General features: G+C 46.4%; 1 pseudogene; it reads left to right on the top strand.

Moving 5' to 3' along the window:
* Positions 1-3,945: 3,945 nt before the first annotated feature.
* Positions 3,946-5,795, top strand: LOC119625142 (uncharacterized; annotated as a pseudogene).
* Positions 5,796-9,646: the final 3,851 nt, after the last annotated feature.

Raw genomic sequence — 9,646 nt, 5'->3', positions numbered from 1 at the left:
ATTCAGCTCATAATATAGTCTTATTTTTATTATGATTTCTTCTTTGGATCATGACTTATTTATAAATAAGCTTTAAAACATCCAAATGTATAACTTCATTCAATTTTTTTACTTCAACAATATATAGTGGAGAGAGAACATGGCCTGCATGATCCCATTTTGTTAATATTTGTTGAATTGTATTTTATGACCTAATATGTGATTATAATAACTGTTGCATGTGTACTTGAAAATAATATGCATTATTAATTTTTAGGTATAACATTCTATGTGCCATTAGATATAAATTCTTAATTTGTATTTTAAAAATCCATACACTTACTTTGTTACACTATAAGGGTAGACTTATAAATCTCTCCTTGTAATTCCGTCAAATTTTGCTTTATGTATTTTGAGGCCATATTTTTAGGGGTATATAAGTTTATAAATTTCTCCTAGTGAATTCTGGGTTTTTTTGCCATTTTATAATAATCCTTTTAGACATGACTAATGCTTTTTTACTTTAAGACCTTTTTTGTGTTTTAATGTAGTTAATAACTTTTCTTTTCATCGATCTTTGTCTGGCACATCTATTTCCCCACTTTTACTTTACACCTTTCTGTTTTCCATATTGCTGAAGAATTGGTCTTGTTAAAACCATAAAGTCATTTTTTTCTTTATTTAATCTGTCAGTCTCTGGTTTTATTCAGCAAACTCAATTTGTTTACATTTCTTGTAGTTACTAACCCATTTGGAATTGTTTCTACCATCTTAATTTGTGCTTTCCATCTTTCTAGCTTTTACTTCTTTTCCTATCTTCTATAGCAGGGATTGGTAAATTATACCCTTCAGGCCAAATCCAGTTCATTTGCTGTTTTTATAAATTAAGTTGAATTGGAGTGCACCACCATGCTCATTTGTTTAAATTTTCTCTATGGTTGGTTTTGCACTACAATAGCAGAGTTGAATAGATACAATAGAGATGATATGGCACACAAAATCAAAAATATGTACTACCCGGTCATTTACAGAAAACATTTGCTGCCTTGTTCAATAGGATTAGAGAGTTTCTTTTTTCATTTTTCCTTTACTGTTTTGAAAATTGCAAATTCTACTTTTACCATGCCCCACAACTCCCAGCAGTCATGACTAAAATTTTAACATGTGTACTCAGCATTCCAAGATCTCAAGTTAACTCAATTGTTCATGCGATCATTCAATGATTTTGGAATTCTAGATTATTATCCTCCCACCTTACATATAATTAGGGGACTTGGGTCATTCTCCTCCTGACTTACATGATACTTAATCCAGTATTTCAGGTCCTACATGTTTTTATACATGTGAAATGTCATTACTATTATTGTTGTCATCCATTGTCAATCCTGTTCCAATTTATCCATATGTTTACTAATTTATTCGCTCACCATTCTGCTTTCAGTTCACTTCTTCATTCTGGATTCAGTTTTCTCCTTGATAAAGTGCATTCCTGGAAGTTATTTAGGTGGGACTCTGTTAGTTATAAATTCCTTAGTGCTTTGTTTTTCGTCCTTTCTCCCTAATTCTTGTATGACAGTTTAGTTAGGTAGAAAATTATATTTTCTCTCAACACTTTGAAGATATAATTCCACTGTCCTTTGGTCATCATTGACAAGTGGCAGCCAAATTAATTGTCATTCCTTCATAGGTCATCTTATATTTCTGGCTACTGTTAAGGTATTATCTTTGTACTTTGCATTCTTACATAGCCTACTCTAATCTATCCAGGGATGCATTTCCTTTTATCTATCCTAATACTTAGGACTACACTTTCCTTGAATCTGAGAACTCAGAACTGTTCTCAATTTTGAAAATTCTCAGTCACCATCTCTTTCAATATTGGCTCACTCTCATTCTCTCCTTTCTCTCCATCTTTAACTCCTATTGTGCTTCTATTAGACCTTCTTGTCCTATTCTCCATATTTATTAATCTTGCTTCCAAATTTTCTATCTCTTCATTTCCATGTGCTCACAGTGATTTTCCACTTAACGAATTCTCCTTTTACTTATGTCTAATTTGCTTTTTAACCTAATCATTAAAGATTTAGTTACATTTCAATCACTATATTTTTTATTCCTACACATTTCCTTTTGTTCTTTTCAAATCTTCCCTGTCTTTTGTCTTCCCTTGGTGGCAGCTTGCTGTTTTCTCTTTTTTTAAATTTTCCATTGTGTCTTTAATTCTATTTCACAATCTTTATTTTGATAATATTGTTGCCTGAAGCTCTTAGGAATTTAATCCCACTGTTTGTTATATCTTTGAACTTGCTCAGAATTTATTTTTCTCCCTTGGATTGGCACTTTTGGATTGTGAGCTCATCTTCATTGCAGTTTTTCTGTAGGAATTATTTGTGTACATCCACAGAGATTTTGTGCTTTCTCCTGCCAGGTGCTCCAGGGTTAATTTTATCTAAATTGCTCAGATTGGGGGCTCCATGCCACTCAGATAGTATAAATTCACACCCCAAATACACCTGAGGACAGCCACTACATACAAATTCTCAAAGGCAACCATTTTCTCCTACTCAGAATCAGGCCAAAGTTGACAGGCTTTCTGTTATTTCCCTGTGCCAATGGCTGGATTGTTCTTCTGGTCCACCTTTTCACTGGAAGTGTAATTCTTCATGGGCAGGGGACAACTCTTGTATAGGAATCTCAGTTCTAATTTCCAGCCTCTTATGGGCTCAAAGATTCATTTCCTATTTCTGCATGGCCATTAAAATCCAAAAATTCATTAGTTAAAAAGACTAATGTATAGTAATCTCAGTTCTAATTTCCAGCCTCTTATGGGCTCAAAGATTCATTTCCTATTTCTGCATGGCCATCAAAATCCAAAAATTTATTAGTTAAAAAGACATACAAGGTAACCTCAACTCCCACCTTTGCCATCCCATGCCTTCCCCCAGCATAGCCCTAGTATCAGTTATCTTATATTTCTGGCTTCTGTTCCCTCTTTGGTTTGGGCCTCTACAAGGGATTTCCCTTATTTTTTCATGAGCCATGTTTATTATACTTGCTGTATTTTAGCCAACATCCCTAGACATTTTATATCAAGATGTCTCTCAGGGTATTTGGTTCATCAGACTGCTGAAAACTGAGGTTTAAAATAAACATTTACAATAAACTATTTCATACATTATAAATCCAACACTAATATGCAGCTTAACTCATCCCTAGTTTATTCATGAAAATGTGTGACTTTGGGAAAGGGCCTCTGGCATTGCAAGGAACATTTCTCATCCCATTCCCTGGCTCCCGTGCCCCAGTCTTGCCACTGAGCTTCTCTATAGTTTTAATTCCTGAAAAAGGGATGGGTATATGGGAGAAATAATCTCTTTATGCCTGTCAGTGGTAAAAATAATAATGAGGAAATAGAACAACTAGCGAGGTAGCAGTCTCTCAAATCTTTCACACTGCTAGAATTTGCCCTTTGGAGCATTTTCAAAACACCAGAGAGGTTAGTGCCTGTGGAAGCACTCACTGTCTTCTAGCAAAAGTTCTTTCCAATACCTTGGTCAAAACAATCATTTGTAAATCAGCCAATATTTTTACAGCTCAAAGAACATTTTCATGCCACTTATCTTATGAAAGTTGAGTGTCCACCTCTTACAAATGAAAAAAAGAAAAATGAGACTGAGGAGATTAAGCAAGTGGCTTGCCCTGCTCAATGTTATGCAGTCAGCAGAACTAGAACTTTACTATTTTTAGCAGAAAACACTGTTCATAAATTCTTACAAGGGTAGGTGCCAGAATTTGCTCTCCTGCTGCTACACTGTCCCAGACACTACCTATAGGAGCTTAAGCAACATTAAAAGTTAAATTAAACAGCTCTTAAAATCTTGTCTTAAAATGGTAGTTGTGCAATTTCTGAGTGATGCTAGCCAAGGGTAGATTCCCCAGAGCTTGGAAGTAAACCAGAAAAGAGCAATGAGATGTCCAGGCATCGGAAAGTGGGTCCTAGAAGGTGCGGCCTGGAGAAACTGGAGCAACGTGCTGGAGTCCAGCACTGTCTGTGGCTGGCTCCTGTGTCAAAGGCTGCTAGGGGTGCAGCAAGACGTGTCTTGCTGCTGCCAGGGACATGGAGAGCCCGTGTGACTCACCCTGCCTTTCATCTGCATTTGTTCTCTTGGCAAGAGTGATTTTCATTGTACCATAAACTCAGTGTTACCAAGCCCATTTGGAGTGATGCACTGACTGAAATTGCCCCTCAAGGAGGAAGGGCTAACACCGCCTTGCAAACGGAGGCTTTGCTATGTGAGTCTTGGCTTCCTGGCTTTCCCCATGAAGAACTTCCTGTCGTCCCATAGACAGGAAGTGAGCTGCGGGAAAGCGCTGGGTGCCAGCCTCCTCGTTCCACACTGGACCAGGGGCAGGGGTTCCTCTCAGAGACCCACCAGAGCAAAGCGGCTCGCAGGGCAAGGCCTGAGAGAGGAGCAGAAGCCCAGAAGCAGAAGTCAGACCACGGACGGGCAGGGACAGGTGAGCTGGGGATAGAACCACAGATCTGCAGCCTGAGGGGCAGGAACCGCGTGGGCCTGATCCAGGAGGGTCCATAGAACCGGCACTGTGGTTGCTGCCTGGTTTTCCTTGGAGGTTAGGGCACGATGCAAGAGCAGTGAGTCTAACATGTTAGGAATGGGCAGGCAGCCCTGAGATTGTAGCATGGAGTGGCCAGAACAGGCCTGTGCAGCCCTTCTCCAGGGCGGGGCAGTACACAGCCTGCTCTCCACTGAACGGGACTCCTCCTTATTCCTTTGTACACTAATTCACCTGTCTTCCCACCCTCCATGGGGTAAGTGCTGGGGGTGCTATGCTACCTGGAGTGGGGCACGGTGCTGGGTGCTGGGTGCTGGGGGCAGGTGTGAGCTGAGCTCTGTCCTGGGGCCTAAGCTAGGATGAGCCACTGTCCCATTTGAGAGTCTCCAGCCCCATCATGTTCAATCCCAGCTCAGCGGATTTTCACACCCAAATCACCGCCTCCTGCCCCCCAATCTGGAACTACCAGTAAAAAAAAAAAAAAAGAAAGAAAACGGTCTGTGAGATGGACATGGCAGTGAGGAGGGGGAAGTAAATGAGGAACCACACAGGGGACCAGGCAGGCGCGACCCAGGGACTGCTTTAACCACCGGAGCCCTCCAGCGTCGGGGGAAGCGTTCATTCTCTGAGGTCATCATGAGGCTCAAAGGGAAGTGACCATACAGTGTTCTCAAGAGTGTACATTTCTAAAGTCATCTCAAGAGAAAGCCAGGCAGAAGGCGAGAGGAAGAAAAAGGCGGTGCCGGCAGCGAGGGATGTGGATACCCCGAGCGGCACCAACAGCGGCGCGGACAAGAAGCGCTTTGAAGTGAAAAAGTGGAATACAATAGCCCTCTGGGCCTGGGATATTGTGGTTGATAACTGTGCCATCTGCAGGAACCACATTATGGATCTTTGTATAGAATGTCAAGCTAACCAGGCGTCCGCTACTTCAGAAGAATGTACCGTCGCATGGGGAGTCTGTAATCATGCTTTTCATTCCACTGCATCTCTCGCTGGCTCAAAACAGGACAGGTGTGTCCATTGGACAACAGAGAGTGGGAATTCCAAAAGTATGGGCACTAGGAAAAGACTTCTTCCATCAAGCTTAATTGTTTTGTTATTCATGTAATGACTTTCCCTGCTGTTACCTAATGACAGATTAGATGGAACCGTGTTTCTTCTGCTTTGTTTTTTCAGTTTGCTGTTTCTGTAGCCATATCGTATTCTGTGTCAAATAAAGTCCAGTTGGAGTCTAAAACAAAAAAAGAAAAAGAAAAAAAGAAGAAGGTGGTGCCCACGCCTGCCGATGGACTCAGGGAAACGTGGACCTACCGCGGTATCCCAAGGACCCCGAGTTCCATGTTCCCCAGCAAGGCCTGGGTGACACCTCTATTTGGGCCAAGGTGAGACCACCATGGTGGGACCACTCCCGCAGCCCCCGGGACAGGACCGGATGCCCCAGCAGGGAGCCCCCACCCCACCCACGTCCCACCACCTCCTCCCGGCTTCCCAGCGCCCTCCTCGGCATCTGGTGGCCTGCGGAGCCTCCCACTCCAAGGAGGTCTCCTCCACGGAACTCCAGGCAGAGGAGGACGTTGTCCTGTGCGCATTGCTCCCTTCAACGTCCCTCGCCCGGGAGGCTGCGCCACATTCTTGGCAGGCGGGGCCTGTCTCATCCTGCTTTGCTGTACATGTGGACCCCATTTGCAGGGGGCACCGCACTGGGGTGGGGGAGATCCAGAGGGGTGGCTGTGGGACTGGCCTTAAACACTTCCACCTGAGAATGTGGAGGGAACACCCCCCAACGCGATGAAAGGGACCAGAGAGCAGGACGCTGCGCACTAGGAAAAGAGGAGCAGAGAAGCCCCCGGTGTGAGAGCGCAGGAGGGGGCCCTGCGGAGGCCGTCAGCCCCCCTGCTGAGCCTCGAGACCCCCAGCAGGAGGCAGGTGGGGGACAGTGGGGACAGAAGAGTAGTGGGGTACAGGGCCAGCCCACTGCACATTCTTGCCACTCAGGGCTGGCAGATGCCAGGCTACCCCAAGGAGGCCGACCCCCAGGCTCTCATCGCGGGCGCTGCCTCAGCATCCATGGCAGCCCATCGCTACAGCATTGGTGGGGACATCCGCAGGCTCTGCAGGCCTGGAGCCCTGTCTTGCAGCTGGCCAGGCACCCCCACAAGGCGCCAGAAACCATCCGGTCCAGCCATCACTTCCCACACAAACAAACTGAAATGCAGGTGGGTAGTTAGGCATCAGCTAGCTTGGGTTAGTATCCGTGGCCTCCGGCAGCTCTTCCTTTCCCAATCTGAGGGGCTCCTGTGAGGGCTCTGAACAGCCCAGAGTCTTATTGCTTGTATTTGAAAACAAAGGCACAAAGCCTCAGGAAGGGCAAAGCCCTCCCAGCTCTGGCCGTGCCTAGTGCCTGCAATCTGGCCTCACTGCTCCAAGGCCACCAGCTCCTGAATAACCCCTTTTCTCCAGCAGCAAGGACTTCAGGACTCCCAGGCAGATCCACACGGGGCAGACCCAGACGGGGCAGCACCCCCTGCCGATCCAAGCCTCATGCAGTCTCTTCCACACCTGGGTCCCTGAGGCTCCCCCACGCGCTGCTGCATTTCCTATTTCCTCCAAGACAAAGTTCACCTTTTTCCGTCATGTCTCTCTCTCCCTACTCCTCCCTGGGTCCACTAAAAGTGTGAGCTTCCAATGCTTCCTGGGTTTGAAAAGTTTCAAATCCTATCAGTACAGACAGTTCATTTTGGTGTTTGGGCTCTTATCAAGGTTAAAAACCAAAAAATGGATTGACCCATCACTAGACAAAATTAGACAAACAGGTGACGTCATGGGGAGTTCCTAACTCACACATGCGCCATGGTCTGTCTCCTGGTCTTTGTCATTCACACGTTTTAGATGAGCATTTATTTACTATGGCCATAATCTGTGTTGGGCACCATGGGCCCAGAGATACCTGAGGCACAGACCCTGTCTCCAAACACAGGCAAACACAGAGACCGTGAGAAAGAATTGCAGCTTTCATGGCAGAGTACATGGCATGCCTGTGTGGGGGTAGGCAGGGGCCTCTGAGCCAGGACAGGGTAGAGGGGACAATGGAGGGTCAGGAACACCTTTCAGAGGGGCTCACAGGGAAGGATAGGGAGGGAATGACCAGGGAAGAAACGGAAAGGAACAAGGCCAACTCCAAAGGGCAGAGCCCCTGGACACAGCGGGGCACAGGAGGCAGACAGGCAGAGCCAGGGATGGGGGATCCCACGGGGAAGTGAGGAGGGCACGGGGTTCAAGCACAGCCATGGCAGAATGTGCTGTGCATTGTTTCAAGGTCCTCTCGGTGCTGTGTAAGGAGTGGACAGACTCAGAGTGAGAGGGTGACCCAGAGACTCAAGAAAAGCGGCAACAGGACAACCTGTGGCACTTAGGATGCCCAGAGCCGTCCTGCCTGCTTCGCAAACAGGAGCCCATGAAATGCTTGTCACCACACAGTGGGGTGAGCACTGACATTGCCCCGATTTACAGAAAAGGCATCTGAGACACAGAGGAGTCGGCCTGCCGAAGTCTGGGAGTGACCCCGAAAATAGAGCAGAGCCTGAAACTAGGCAGTGATGAGGGGGTAGGAAGAGGAATTTGGTTCAGAAACACTTAGGGTTCGGTGCCCAACCAGGGGCAGGAATCTGTGAGAGGTCTGGGGTGACCCCCAGGTCCCTGGCTGGGGTAACTGGAGGCGCTCAGGGCTGCAGGGAGGAGAGTCTATTTAAAGGGGAATGGAGGGGCCCTACTGGGGGCAGGACAATTTGGGAACATTAGTGGGATGTTGGGGGAGCATTAGATGTATAAGTCATGGACACCCAGGTCGGTCCCAAAGGGCAAATGTGTGGGGTGAGGAGAGAGCTAAGAAACCACAGGAGACCCCATGTCACTGAGTCCTCCTGCCTGGTGGCCTTGGGACAACCTGCCCTAGAATTCCTGATTCCCAGTTGAGGGGAGAGAGGTCTGGGGAGAGGCAGAGCTCTTAGAGCCGGGAGGACATTCTTGCTTCAAGGCTCAAGTAGGGGGATGAGAAGGAGGACCCTTGGCAGAGAAAGTTCATGCAGTGAGGAGCGCCCAGAGTGGCTTATGAGGGAAAGAGGAAGTTCAAGAGCACCATAAAAGGTTCGAATTTCAGAGAGGAAGAGAACCTCTTAGCACTTCCAATAGGTGATTTTCTCTTATAAAAAAAGAAAAAGAAAGAAAGAAAAAAAAGAAAAAGGAAAGAAAGAAAAAAAAGAAAAAGGAAAGAAAGAAAAAGTTTAAGAAGCAAGAAACTTTACAAAGGGAAAAAGTAATGTTCAACCTCTGGGCAAATTCTAGCGGAAAAAGGGAGAGAGAGAGGTGGGTGGGAGGCTAACACAATTTATGGGCCCTCAGAGCTGCGCCAGCTTGAGAAGGTGGCGGAGCCTCTTGGCCCGGGGCCTGCTGCTGACTTGAGCTTTGAAAAACAACTTCCTGTCAATAAATGTGAACAAAAGTTTGGACCCATCTTCAAAGTGATGAGTTATGCTGAAAGTATGTTCCTGCGAACGGGGGAATGGATTGTTCCTAGCGCTTTGGCATTCAGGAAAGTTTATAAATAACCACTCAGCTCTGCCTGGGTTATGCCCGCCATGGGAGTGCACAGTGCCAGCAAGCAGAGGGAGATGTGGGGAGCGGGGCCATGTGTGCGGGGGCCGTGCTCCCTGGTAGGGCTGGTGCAAAGTGCCTGGAGAAGCGCGAGTCACGTCTTGGCGTGGGAGTAGGGGGCTTCCCCAAGCCTCTATTCAGGGCTGGGCAACAGGGGACCCCCTGGACCAGCTCTTCCATTTGCATTTTGGAGGGAAAAAAGGAAGGAATGGATTCTACATGTGGTTTCCATCGGCCCAGAAAAGTAAAAACATGTGCCAGTGTTTCTAGCAGACATGGTCCTTGTTATTTTAATGAGAAAGAACATAATTAGGGACAACAGTGAAAAAGAAGCCATGGGTCCCCTTTGTGCCCTCCCCTCACCTGATGGGGAGCAGTCGCCCCGATGCACGGTCTTCCCACCCTTTAACCTGCTCCACCAGCACGGGGGGAAGGGAGA

Source organism: Chlorocebus sabaeus, chromosome 10 (genome assembly GCF_047675955.1).
Source record: "Chlorocebus sabaeus isolate Y175 chromosome 10, mChlSab1.0.hap1, whole genome shotgun sequence".
In the NCBI taxonomy this organism is placed as follows: domain Eukaryota; kingdom Metazoa; phylum Chordata; class Mammalia; order Primates; family Cercopithecidae; genus Chlorocebus; species Chlorocebus sabaeus.
This window is presented reverse-complemented; position numbering and strand designations above follow the sequence as displayed.